At 43.8% G+C, this 12,627-nt stretch overlaps 1 protein-coding gene across 5 annotated transcripts in view; it reads right to left on the bottom strand.

The window, feature by feature from the left end:
* kcnq5b (potassium voltage-gated channel, KQT-like subfamily, member 5b) overlaps positions 1–12,627 on the bottom strand; it is a 138,984-nt gene that overhangs the window by 111,576 nt on the left and 14,781 nt on the right. The window contains exon 1 of one of the 5 annotated variants that reach the window (XM_085278097.1): positions 3,349–3,593. The exons of the other annotated variants lie outside the window; for them this stretch is intronic. The gene's annotated coding sequence lies outside the window, so the exon portion shown is untranslated. Of the gene's footprint in view, positions 1–3,348; positions 3,594–12,627 lie in introns of those variants that run through there. 5 annotated transcript variants of the gene reach the window in all.

Here is a 12,627-nt window from a genome sequence, read left to right as displayed (position 1 = left end):
CATTATAAGTCATTTTGCTTTTTCTAATTCACCTGCAATTAGGGCCGCGTTGGAGCTCTTTATTTGTTCCTCATTTTGATGAAAGCACAATACATTTTAAATATACTGTACATGCAATTGCATTATGAAGGCCTGGTTTGCTGCAGCTGTAGGAGCTGATGTAACACTGGGCACAGACGCTGCAAACGCTGAACGCACACCACCAGAAGCCTTGAGGAAGAAAAAGAGGGATTAGATGAAGAAGACTTTTTTTATATCAGAGGCATGTATGCAATCGCTTCCTCTTTTAGCCCCCAACCCCCATCTAACACTCACACTGTGCTCCATCTACATGACAGAGGACTTCCCCTGAGGTGACCTCTGCAGCAAACTCATCACTAATGTGTTCTGACAATCAGCTCCAAGAAAGTGCTAACAGAACAATGTAATGGTTAAAACCAGCCCGGCTCTCATTCATACCTCAGCACTTTAACCTCAGCGCTCTAACCTGGCTGACTTTTGTGAGGACAAACAGAAGATGACATCGGACAAGCCGTGGCTGCGTGGGCTTGTGAGCCACAGATAAGTTCAGGGCGCTCTCATTGGTTTAAAAAGACTTTGTGGGAGGGGCATAATGATGAGAAAAATTGAGGTTGACCAGAAAACATGTTGAAACAACATCTGAAACTTGTGACTTGGAAGGATAAACGGAAGAAGATTGCATTTAAAAGAAAATTACAAACTTCTGATAAACTGTATAACAAAAGTGATCAGAGCCACAGACTGTATGTAAAAAAATATCTAGTCATCGCAACATCACTCTGATGGTCACCTGCCTCCATTATTAGAGTCAGAAGTGTTTTTCTTTATTTTTAAACACTTTTTTAATTTCTCAAGTGTGCAGCTGTAAATGCTTTCATACACTTGAGGATAAAAGCTGCAGCTTAAACACTAAACACTAGTTTAAACACTAGTGAATGATTTATTCATGCTTTCTAAAACTATACAGCTGGAAATCTTTAAGATTTTTGATGCAGGATTTTTTGTGTAAGAATAGATAAGATGAGGAAATCTGGTGCATTACACAAAAAAATGAACGGAAAGGGAAGCATGAACTCACACAAACAGGTCATTTTGTTGTCATGCAATCGAGGAAAGTTTAAATCTGCAGCACATTTCACTTTTTGTGCAACACAAAAGATTCTTGTAGAAGAATTACAGCAGAGGGAAGTAATGGAATCACCACCACACAGTCACCAAAATGTCTTTTCCCTCTGTTGTTAATTCTCTGCTTCTCTTTGACCTCTTCCCTTTACACTCTGTGGTGATGGAGGGAGCAAATGAGGCACAGACTTGCTACCCAGCTGCAGTGTTGACCCTCTGGGTAAGACAGGAAGGTCTCTGGCCTGTTACCCACATGCAGCACTACCAGGTTCGTGCCAAGCACAGAGCCGGGGGTGGGCCACGCTGACGTGCTGCCATTCACCCACTGGGACCAATCTTCAGCTTCTACGCTCGCCCTGGTTTGACTGTTGAAGCCACCTACGTCACTCGAACTCGGGTGCTATATTTAACCACGTGTCTTTCCTAAGGCATATCAGTCTGTGGGCCTTTTTTGACATTTGCAGCAACATCAGTTAAAGTTGTGCAGTCTCTAATATAATAAAGTGACGTATGCGTGAATGACTTTTATCTTTCGCAAATTAAGATATAAAAATGTGAAAAGGCCACTTCCAGGATTCAAATTCTGCTCTTTGTTTTAAGTGAGAACGCGGGCAGCTGAAATGCATAAATCCATCCATCTCTGCTGCACTGACCTGTCTACAAACCAACAAACAGCAATGAGATACCAGCACAGGGCAGGATGAGATGTGGAAGCTGACATCTTTGATATGCATCACACACAGCTGTTATCACAACTAAGCTAAGAAGAACATGTCATCAGTCTTAGGCCATGATTCAGCAGGTACCACCATTGTGCAGGCACAGGAAAAACGTGCAGACTACATGCATCAAACTTGACGCCTGACCTGTGTGTAACCTTTGCCTGATACACAGTTAAGACTGCAGTTAACTGATAAAACTGCTGAAATTACAGTGTCCATGCGCCTCAGGCGAACCACACAGACACTCATCAGGAAAGAGAGAAGCCAGGAGGAAACTTAGATGAACTCTGAAGAAACTCAAGTCAGGAAGTAAAAACACAGCAAGTCACGAAGAAAAATAAAAGAAGCCTTCAAAATAAAACAGGAAGTAAATGAAAGACAAAAATAAAGACAAAGGGAAACAAGGGAACAAAAGCTAGAATAACAACAAAGGAAAAACTAAACTCATGACAGATACTAGTGTAACAGTGTTTTTGTGATATTATTCCACTTGCCACAAATATCAGTGTAATGGGGAAACAGCGCCCCCCCTCTCGGTGTGGCTGGTTAGGTGTGGCTGGCTGCAGTAATCGCTGCCAGTCTGCCGTAGCCATACGAGAGGTGAGTTGTATTGTTCCGCACACAATATAGCTAAGTAGTACAGACACATAAAACATGTTTGATTAGCTGACGAGCACTGAGTGTAATAAGTGCTTAGTGGACACATGTCCAATACCAGTTTTATGTACTTTTCATTTGTTTATTAATGTGTGAAACTATATGCTAAAGCGGAATGCTAATAGGGTTGCCAACTCCCTGAAAAATAAATAAGGGACACCTCGTGGCCAGGGCCGGGCAACCCAGTTGTCTTCACCCTTCCCAGTGTGGTAGCTCTTTTTTTTGTGTGTGAAATTATTTTTTAACCATTTGACTTGAATTTGATTTAAGCAGATGCATATTCTTTGTGATATGACCATATAGGAAACAAATGATCATTTAGCCATTTATTTTTAGCTCAAAATGACAACATTAACACAATAAAACAGGTCTCTTTCTTAAACAGAAGCCTGTCATGCTTAACTTTTGAGAATATAAGTAAATCTTTCTTTAAAAGAACTCTGTCCTGCTTAACTTAAAATAATAGAAAATAATAGAAAGCAATAGAACGAAAATCATTCTTGTAACTGTGCACATTTAGTGCATTTAGTACAACTGGCTTCAGTTGAGGTATTATTTCAGCTTTTCTAATGCTAATCAGCTGCTCCTGTTTGTAAACCCACTTGTTCCCATGATTACGCATCTTAACTCATCATCATTATTCATCTATGTATTACTTTTATGTATTAGTCATCTATTTGTTGTAATCATCTATCCTTGCAGTCGTTTATTACACAAAATAAATTATATTATCACACTTCTGGCCACATAGCGCTGATATTCACTGCACATGCCCATATTAACCTTAACCAGAGGGTTTAAAAACAACAAACCAATGTTTACATACCATATCTGCTTCTGCCGTGGCCTGGTGGACAAGAAATTGGTTAAGGGTTCCCCGAGCTTTCACGCCCCTCATGTTCTTCATGTGCCCACCACTAGAAGCATGCCTATGGAAAAAGTGCGCCGGCACACAGTGCAGTGCGTTTTATAGGTGTTATCGTGCACTTTTCCAGCCAGGTGTTTTCCTTTTCCCAGTCCTCCCTGTACTTTTGCAGCCTTTTTTTCTTTTCTTTCTCTGAGCAACAAACATTGCTGCTCTAATGCTGGGCTCACACTGTGCGATTTTTGGCCCATTTTGAGAAGATTTTTGAGTCGTGCGACCGATTTGGTGATCGGCCCGATTTTGGCCTTCATCGTGCATCGTGTAGTATACGTGGGGTAACGAGAAGCGATTAACACCTCGAGCAGCTCCCGATCATCAATCGCTCGTGAGGGTGTCGCCACAGCCGCTCACACTGCACATGCGCAAACACGTAAACGTCGGTGAAAAAGACGGCGCAGCACGGCTGTGCAGCGTGTGATCTGGACACAAGCGATGGAGGCACAACTTGTAGAACTTTGGAAAGCTCATCCGAGCCTTTTCGATGTGGCATCACAAAATTATCACGACCACAACAACCGTGAAAATAGTTGGATTTACACTGCTGCTCATTCACAGCTGCCTGATCATGTTTTTCATTAGCAATTTAGCAAAGTTGATGGTGGTGGTGTGTCTGTGTGAGTGAGAGACAGAGAGCGACAGATTTTCTGTTATAACCTTCATTTTATGGACGCACAGTGTGAGCACTCAGGTCGCATCAGAGCATCGGGCGGTATAGTGTGAGACCTGCATCGTGACCTACCAACTTCTAACCCCTGCGAGTCAATCGTGCAGTTTGAGCAGGAGCTGAATAACGCGACTGAAAAAATCGCACAGTGTCTGCCCAGCTTTAGGTGTACTGTCGTCCGAGACTTGCACCGCAGTGTCGGCGTTTGTTCCCCTGTTGGCCATGCTTCTTGTTGTGGTCATCTGTTGTCTTCCGGTATTTTCTCCGCAAGCGACCTTTCCTCGACCAATGAGATGAGCGGTAATCTGAATTGTTATACTCGAATTGTCATAAGTGTGCTGTCAGCTCATTGGTCACAAAGCAGGAGAGGGGCTGGGAATTATGTTTTCAAACAAAGCGTTAATTCCATTAACATTTATAGACTACTTTTGATTCTCACTGTATTACGGGACAAAGTGCGTCCCTTATTAGCTCAATACGGGACGTGTACTTTTGTTTCGAAATACGGGACGATTCCGTATTTTAAGGGACGGTTGGCAACCCTAAATGCTAATGAGATGTTCTGCCGTAGTGTGCTGTGCGGAGTGGTGTATGGCGAGCCTGTGCACTGATAATACACCGTTGTTTCCATTCAGGAAATAAAGTGGCAACGATCGATCAGAGACTCCTTGTCTTTTTAAAAACACAACACAACGCAGAGTCGAGGAGTCTGTTTGGGCCGAACTGTTGCAGCGGGATGAAGCAGAAACCGGTTACACTGGTGCCGTGACCCCAGCTCCTGCAATCCTGCAACCGCAACGGGGGCCGTCTACTTCCTGGAAGGTGGAAAAGTCGCGGGAGACTGGCTTTGCTTAGTCCCGCCATTTTCTGCGTTCTTTAGAGACATCGGGGCGGGGCTCTGTGCTTTCTTTCTTTTTTTTGGAGAGTTAACAAAAAAAAAAAAAAAAAAAGGAGGGATACATTGCCATGGCAGATTTTCCCAGTTTTGGCAGGGGAAGGGGGGCAGTTGGTTTTACCCCTCTGCATTCATATGGCAGAGGCAGATCAAGGTTGCTGACAGCCCCAGTTTCCTCCACACCTAAGCCTGTCCTTGCTGAGTTAAATGAAAACCCTATTGTTGGGAACTGTGATGATCTACAAAATACTAGATCAGAAACCAGTCCCACAAAAGAGAACCTTTATGCAGAGATTGCAACGCAAATTGGGTTTTCTATTGGGGAAAGCATTGCCTCTTGTCTTGAATCTCGGCTGGGCTCTGGAGTGGGAAACAGTGTTGTTGGGTCTGCCAATAATGTGTTATCTGAACCCTCACTATTGAATGTGATTGTAAAGTCTGATGTTAAAGAACCTGTGTGTTTTAGAGGGGATGGCTGTGATACATGCAGTGTTCAGGAATGGGAGGAAATGATGATGACTTTTTTTAAGAGAAGAGGGGTACCAGTTGCTGAACAAGCTGATGATGTGCTAAGTAAACTGCTGGGGAGGGCACGAGAAATAGTCAAGGTGGGCATACGTAGTAAGCCATCTGTGTGTCTTGAGAGGGGCCCAGAGCCCATTTTTGAGATCTTAAAGCAGCACTTCAGTGACACTGCCTGTTCAAGCATGCCTTTAGCTGACTTTTATGCAACACTACCCAACTCAGGTGAAACACCGTTTGATTACTGGCTCAGGTTGAACAGAGCCATGGAGGTGACTGAAGACTGTCTGAAGAGACAAAATAAGTCCTTTGCATATCTGACAAAAGAGCTGACTGCTATGTTTATCCGCCACTGTCCAGACTCAGAACTGTCTCTTATTTTCAAGTGCAAGCCCCTGCAGCAGTGGACGGTTGCTGATGTGCACGAGAAATTGCTGGAGCATGGCAAGGACCGGAAGTGCACCCCTCAGTTTAGTGCAGTCAGTGCCTTGAGTTTTCAGCAACAGGAGGTGAGTCCTAATGTGCAGCAGGCGACAGGCAACAGTAAGTGTATTACACCATCACCAACCTCAACATCACTTACCGACCTTCATGCAAAACCACCTACTGATCGTCTTGATCATGTGATAGCCCTGTTAGAGAAAGTCCTGGAGGGACAGCCTCAACAAGCAAAGCTGCCTGCTAAGGATGATGTAAGGGCTCCCCGGAACCAAACACACAAAATTGTGCCTTGCGTGATTTGTGGTGACACTGAACACTCTACTAGGGCTGCCACAAACGATTATTTTGATAGTCGACTAGTCACCGATTATTTTTGTGATTAGTCGACTAATCAGATCATCATCCATTAGACGTAAAACTACAGCTTATTGCACCAGCAGCATCTGCTCTTATATAACTATCATTAGCTTACAGCTTTAAGTGTTTAAGGTCTGTGCTAACTAAAAATAAAGACAAGATGATAGTTTATTAAATTTTAATGAAATTTGCAGATTGTTTCGGTGAAGTTTAATAAACTCCTTGCTATCTAAAATATAACAGGACACTGGAGTATATTCTGGAGCATCTCACACTTCTGATAATCAGCTGTCTGCTTGACGTTTATTCAGCTGTGCAAAAACTATAACTTTAATCTCAGACAAACTGATTTACTCAGGAACAAATAAAATACTAAAAAAAAGCCAAACAATAACATTTTAAGTTATCTAAGTGACTCATATATATTTAACCTGAGTAGCGAAAGACGGCGGTGGGTTTGAAAACGATTTGCGGGGAGTCCGGTGTTCTCACGGCGCTAGTGACCTAGCCCCCGGCTCGCTAACGAGCTAGTGGGTAACAGATGTCTCCGAAAACGTCGGAGCGCTTTTGAAAATATGTGGTGTCCTGATAAACTGAGCAGATATTTGAGGTTTACACAGCTACATTCTCGCCTGAAAATATGTTAAACGTTTATTTTGTGACCCAGAAAGAATAATAAGAGTAACATTAAAACTAACTAGCTGCCGCCATTGTTGGAAACTGCGCTGGGCCGCGCTATGAATTCTGGGACACAGCTGCTTCTTCTTCTTCTTCTTCTTCTTCGGGGTTTAACGGTAGCTGACATCCTTGTACATGCAATGCTGCCATCTTCTGTTTCAGTCCGTTATTACACTCTTAAATCCTGCCACTTATTCCTGCGTCTTTTGTGATCTTACAAAGCTTCAAACGACGCGTCGACTATTAAATCAGTCGTCGACGATTTTGATAGTCGACGTAATCGTGACTAGTCGACAAATCGTGGCAGCCCTACACTCTACGTATCACCACTGTAGAGCCCATCGGCTATGTTTCATCTGCCATGCTGGCGACCACACACGGGCTCAATGCCCCAGGGCCGTGTCTGTCAGAGTGAGGGGGCCTGACTCAGCCACCCAGCAGCTGGGAAACTAGATGGCCTACATGTGGAGGGGGCAAGTGTTAGGCCTGAAATCGCCCCCAAAGAGGATGATTTTGATGATTTAGAATCTGTATTACACACTGTTTGTGAGGAGTGCCAGCTAGGCCGGAGACCCATTCTTCAGAACACACACAGACTAAAACAGCATGATGAGCTGTTCTATGAAAATGTGACCCTGGGTGGCAAAGTGTCTGTTAAAGCCATGCTTGACAGTGGCTCTATGGCCTGCACCCTCAGCACCAATATGATGCCCCAACTATTACATCATGCAGTGCTGCAGACCCCCACCTTGCAACCCACGGATGTCGTCCTGATTGGCTGTGGTGGTTCGAGGACAGTTCCATCAGGTGTGTGTGACATTACAGTGGAGATATATGGCTGTAAAGTTGTTGTGCCAATGTTGGTGATTGCAGGGCAGAATGAGGACCTCATTTTGGGCAGTAACCTAATGAGGTATCTGAGTAATCGCCTGAGGGAAGAGGGACATTTAGGAGAGGAATGCAGCAAGACTCTGAGTGCAGAAGAACAGCTTAATAAAAATCTGCTGAGTTCAATGTCAGGAGTGGTGGCCCCAGGGCATGTTGGTGATAAGATCGGAACTGTCAATCTAAAGAGAGCTGTAACATTAGAGCCCTTGACAGAACACCTTGTTTGGGGCAGGCTGCAGCTAATGAACAATGGGGAAGTGGGCAGTGCTGTCGTTGTAGAGCCCACCGGGTCAAGGTCTGGACCGAGGTCAGTTATGGTTGGGAGAACTGTAGCGCATCTAAACAGTGATGGGTGGCTCCCTGTGAAAGTGCTGAACCCCTTTGACAAGCCGATAACACTGAAACGGAACATGAAGTTGGCTGACGTGTCCCCCTGTGCAGCAGTGGAGAACTTCAGCCCCACTGGCTCCTACTTGCAACAGAACATGCAACGGTCTACTGGCCCAGCTTGGTGCCATGATGAGCAGAGTCTAGTCACTGATGTTTCCACTTTGCCAGATGTTTCACCCTCACAGGAGGTGACAAGTGGTTGTAGCCCCCTACATGCAGTGCTGCAAAATCTGGGGCTGTCTGATATCGACATTGATTCATGTGCAGTTTCGCCGGCTGGCAAAGAAAAACTGGTTGGCCTTATAGCCCAGTTTGAGTCTGAGTCTATCTTCTCGAGAGACAAGCTGGATTGTGGCAAGGCTAACGGCTGCCTACATCGAATTCGAGTTGTGGACGACAAGCCATTCCGGTTGCCATGCCGACGTGTGTCACCAACTCATTATGAAAAACTAAGACAGGCTCTGAATGACATGGAGGAACGAGAAATAATTCGGAAGTCTTGCAGTGAGTTTGCATCACCCCTGGTCTTAGTTTGGAAGAAATCCGGTGAGTTGAGAATCTGTAATGACTTTCGCTGGCTTAATGCTAGAACTGTCAAAGATGCTCACCCACTCCCACATCCGGCTGACGCACTGGCTGCTTTGGGAGGGAACGGATTGTTCTCCACAATGGACTTGACTTCGGGTTATTATAATGTGGAGGTGCATGAGGAGGACCGTAAGTACACGGGATTTACGTCTCCATTTGGATTGTACGAATATAATCGTATGCCACAAGGACTGTGCAATAGTCCAGCCACCTTCATGAGGATGATGCTAGGCATTTTTGGGGATCAGAACTTCCTCAGTGTGCTGTGTTATCTTGACGATGTTCTGGTTTTTGCCCCGACAGAAGAATTGGCACTGGAGCGCTTGCATATGGTGTTCCAGAGACTCCAGGTTCACAACCTTAAGTTGGCTCCAAAGAAGTGCCATTTTCTGAGACAGTCTGTGAAATTCCTGGGGCACATTGTAAATGCTGATGGGATACAGTCAGACCCTGACAAAATAGCATCCATTACATCCCTTACAGAGGCAGACCTTATGGAAGAGGGTTCGAGTGTCCCATCCCAACAGAAGGTCCGCTCATTTTTGGGGATGGTAATGTTCTACCAACAATTTATTGAGAACTGCTCATCCATCGCAAAACCTCTGTTTCGGCTGACATCTGGGGATAAAGGCCCTCGTGGTTCACGGCGAAAGCACCGGCTGGTGCGTAAAAAGCTGTGTGAGGAGGACTGGACGGATGAATGCAGGGCAGCTTTCAATGAGCTGAAGCAGGCCTTGTTGGATCGAGTGCTCCTGGCCCATCCTAATTTTGAGGAGCCCTTTTTGCTCTCTGTTGATGCCTCCAGCAGTGGCCTTGGTGCCGTGTTGTCGCAAGTTCCTTCTGGAGCTTCTACATCAAGACCGATCGCCTTTGCCAGTAAGACACTCAATCATGCACAGTCCAAGTACCCAGCGCATAGGCTGGAGTTCTTTGCATTGAAGTGGGCGGTGTGCGACAAGTTCCATCACTGGTTGAGGGGTCATCAGTTTACCGTATGGACGGATAATAACCCTCTCACCTACATACTTTCTAAGCCAAGACTGGATGCATGTGAGCAGAGGTGGATCGCAAAGCTAGCGCCTTTTCAGTTTGACATAGTAGCTCAATGTTTTTAAGAGCAGTGGAAGAGAAAGAGATTTATGACATAGTTAGAGGACTTAAGAACAAAACCAGTACAGACTGGAATGATATTGATATGGTAACGGTAAAGACAGTTATTGATGGTATCGTAAAACCATTAAAATATATATTCAACTTGTCGTTTCAAAAAGGAGTTTTTCCACAAAAAATGAAAGTTGCTAAAGTTATTCCCATTTACAAAACCGGTGAAAGACATCATTTTACAAACTATAGACCAGTGTCAATACTCTCCCAGTTCTCTAAGATACTGGAAAAACTCTTCATAAAAAGATTTGATAGTTTTGTGGAAAAATATGAATTAATGACAGATAGTCAGTATGGGTTCAGAAGCAACAGATCAACAGCTTTGGCACTGATAGATTTAATGGAAAAGATAACGGAATGTATGGATAATAAGAGGTATGCGCTCGGAGTTTTCTTAGATCTAAAGAAGGCGTTTGATACTGTAATTCATGAAATTCTATTAAAAAAACTGGAAAAGTACGGGTTTAGGGGAGTGGTTTTGGAATGGTTAAAAAGCTATGTAGGGAATAGGCAACAATATGTACAAATAAATGAATATAAATCTAATTTGATGGATATAGCTTGTGGAGTACCTCAAGGTTCAGTACTGGGTCCAAAAATGTTTATTATGTACTTAAATGATATCTGCAGAGTATCGGAGATTTTAAAGTTTGTAATATTTGCAGATGACACAAATATACTGTGTTCAGGTGTGGAGTTGCCACAGGTTTTGGGGATGATCACACAGGAATTAACGATATTAAAGAAGTGGTTTGATATAAATAAATTATCATTGAATCTAGATAAAACCAAATTTATGTTGTTTGGAAACCAAAAGAAAAACATCGAAGTAGAAATATGTGTTGACAATGTATATTTAGAAAGAGTAAATGAAATAAAATTTCTTGGGGTGATCATTGACCACAAGCTCTGTTGGAAGCCACACATTACTTATGTTCGGGGGAAATTGGCACGGGGCATTGCCATCCTGGGGAAAGCAAAGCATATGTTGGATCAGAAAGCACTGCACATTTTATACTGTGCTTTACTACTGCCATATATGAGCTACTGTGTAGAGGTCTGGGGAAACACATACAAAAGTAATACACAAACAATAACTATAATACAGAAAAGGGCCATTAGATTAATAAATAATGTAGGGTACAGGGACCATACAAATGCACTCTTTGTCAAAATGCAAGCTATTAAATTCCAAGACTTGGTGAAGCTTAAAACAGCGCAAATAATGTATAAAGTCAGAAATAAATTGCTTCCCAAAGAAATCTGTAAATTGTTCATAGAAAGAGAAGGTGGGTATAACTTAAGAGGGAAATGGAATTTAAAAATACAAAGTGCTAGAACAACTTTAAGAACTATGTCTATCTCAATTGCAGGAGTTAAATTATGGAACAGTCTAACAGAAGAAATAAAAGACAGTCAAAACATAAAACAGTTTAAAGTAAAATATAAAAACCTAATTTTAAATAAGTATAAGAATGAAGAAAACGGGGTTAACCCAGGACGGTAATGTTGCTGGTAATGGTGTTGCGGTTCTTTTTTGTTTTTTTGTTTTGTTTTGGTTTGTTGTTTTTCCATAACTTGTGTATCTGCAAATATACACATTCTGTATTTTTCATATGAAAGAAACTATACTGACTCTGAACCCTTCTCGCATGATGACCTAGTGGGACACCAGCGGCGTGATGATGTGCTATGCAGAGTGATCTCCTATGTGGAAAGGGGACGGAGACCCTCGAAGAGGGAGCGGGCAAGTGAACCGGTTGATACGAAGAGATTTCTAAGGGCTTGGGACAAGTTAACTGTGAGGGATGGTGTGCTGTATCGAGTCTCCAAGAATCCCGTCTCAAAGACAAAGACTTATCTGTATGTTGTTCCGCCAACCTTGCGGCTCGCTGTACTGAAAGGCGTCCACGATGAAGCCGGTCACCAGGGACAACAAAGAACACTTTATCTGGCCAGGCATAGATTCTACTGGCCTGGTATGGCCAAGCATGTGTCAGAGTATGTACGGTGCTGCAGAAGGTGTGTTGTTAGCAAGTCGCCTGAGCCAGAGGCGAGAGCACCTTTGGAGAATATCAGAACATCAGAGCCCCTTGAACTGGTCTGCATAGATTTTTGGTCTGCGGAGGATTCAGCGAACAAATCCGTGGATGTGCTTGTGGTCACAGACCACTTTACTAAGATGGCTCAGGCCTTTCTATGCCCCAATCAGTCTGCTAAGGCGGTGGCACACCAACTCTGGCATAACTACTTCTGCATCTACTGCTTTCCGAAACGCCTTCACTCTGATCAAGGAGCTAATTTTGAGAGTGTGCTCATTGCCGAGCTATTGAATGTGGCAGGTGTCCAGAAGTCCCACACGACCCCATACCATCCGATGGGAAACGGCTCCTGCGAGAGGATGAACCGTACCTTGGGCAACATGATTCGTGCATTACCCCAAGAGCCAAGCAAAGGTGGCCTGAGGCACTGAAAGCTCTCACATTCGCCTATAACTGCACAGTCCATGAGACAAATGGCTATGCGCCATTTCTGCTGATGTTTGGCAGAGTGCCAAGACTGCCGATCGATGTGATCTTTGGCTCTGTTATTG

This window comes from Mchenga conophoros, linkage group LG6 (assembly GCF_057382185.1).
Source record: "Mchenga conophoros isolate Kocher_MC1m ecotype Shallow Benthic linkage group LG6, M_conophoros_male_GT1.1, whole genome shotgun sequence".
Taxonomy (NCBI): Eukaryota; Metazoa; Chordata; class Actinopteri; order Cichliformes; family Cichlidae; genus Mchenga; species Mchenga conophoros.
This window is presented reverse-complemented; position numbering and strand designations above follow the sequence as displayed.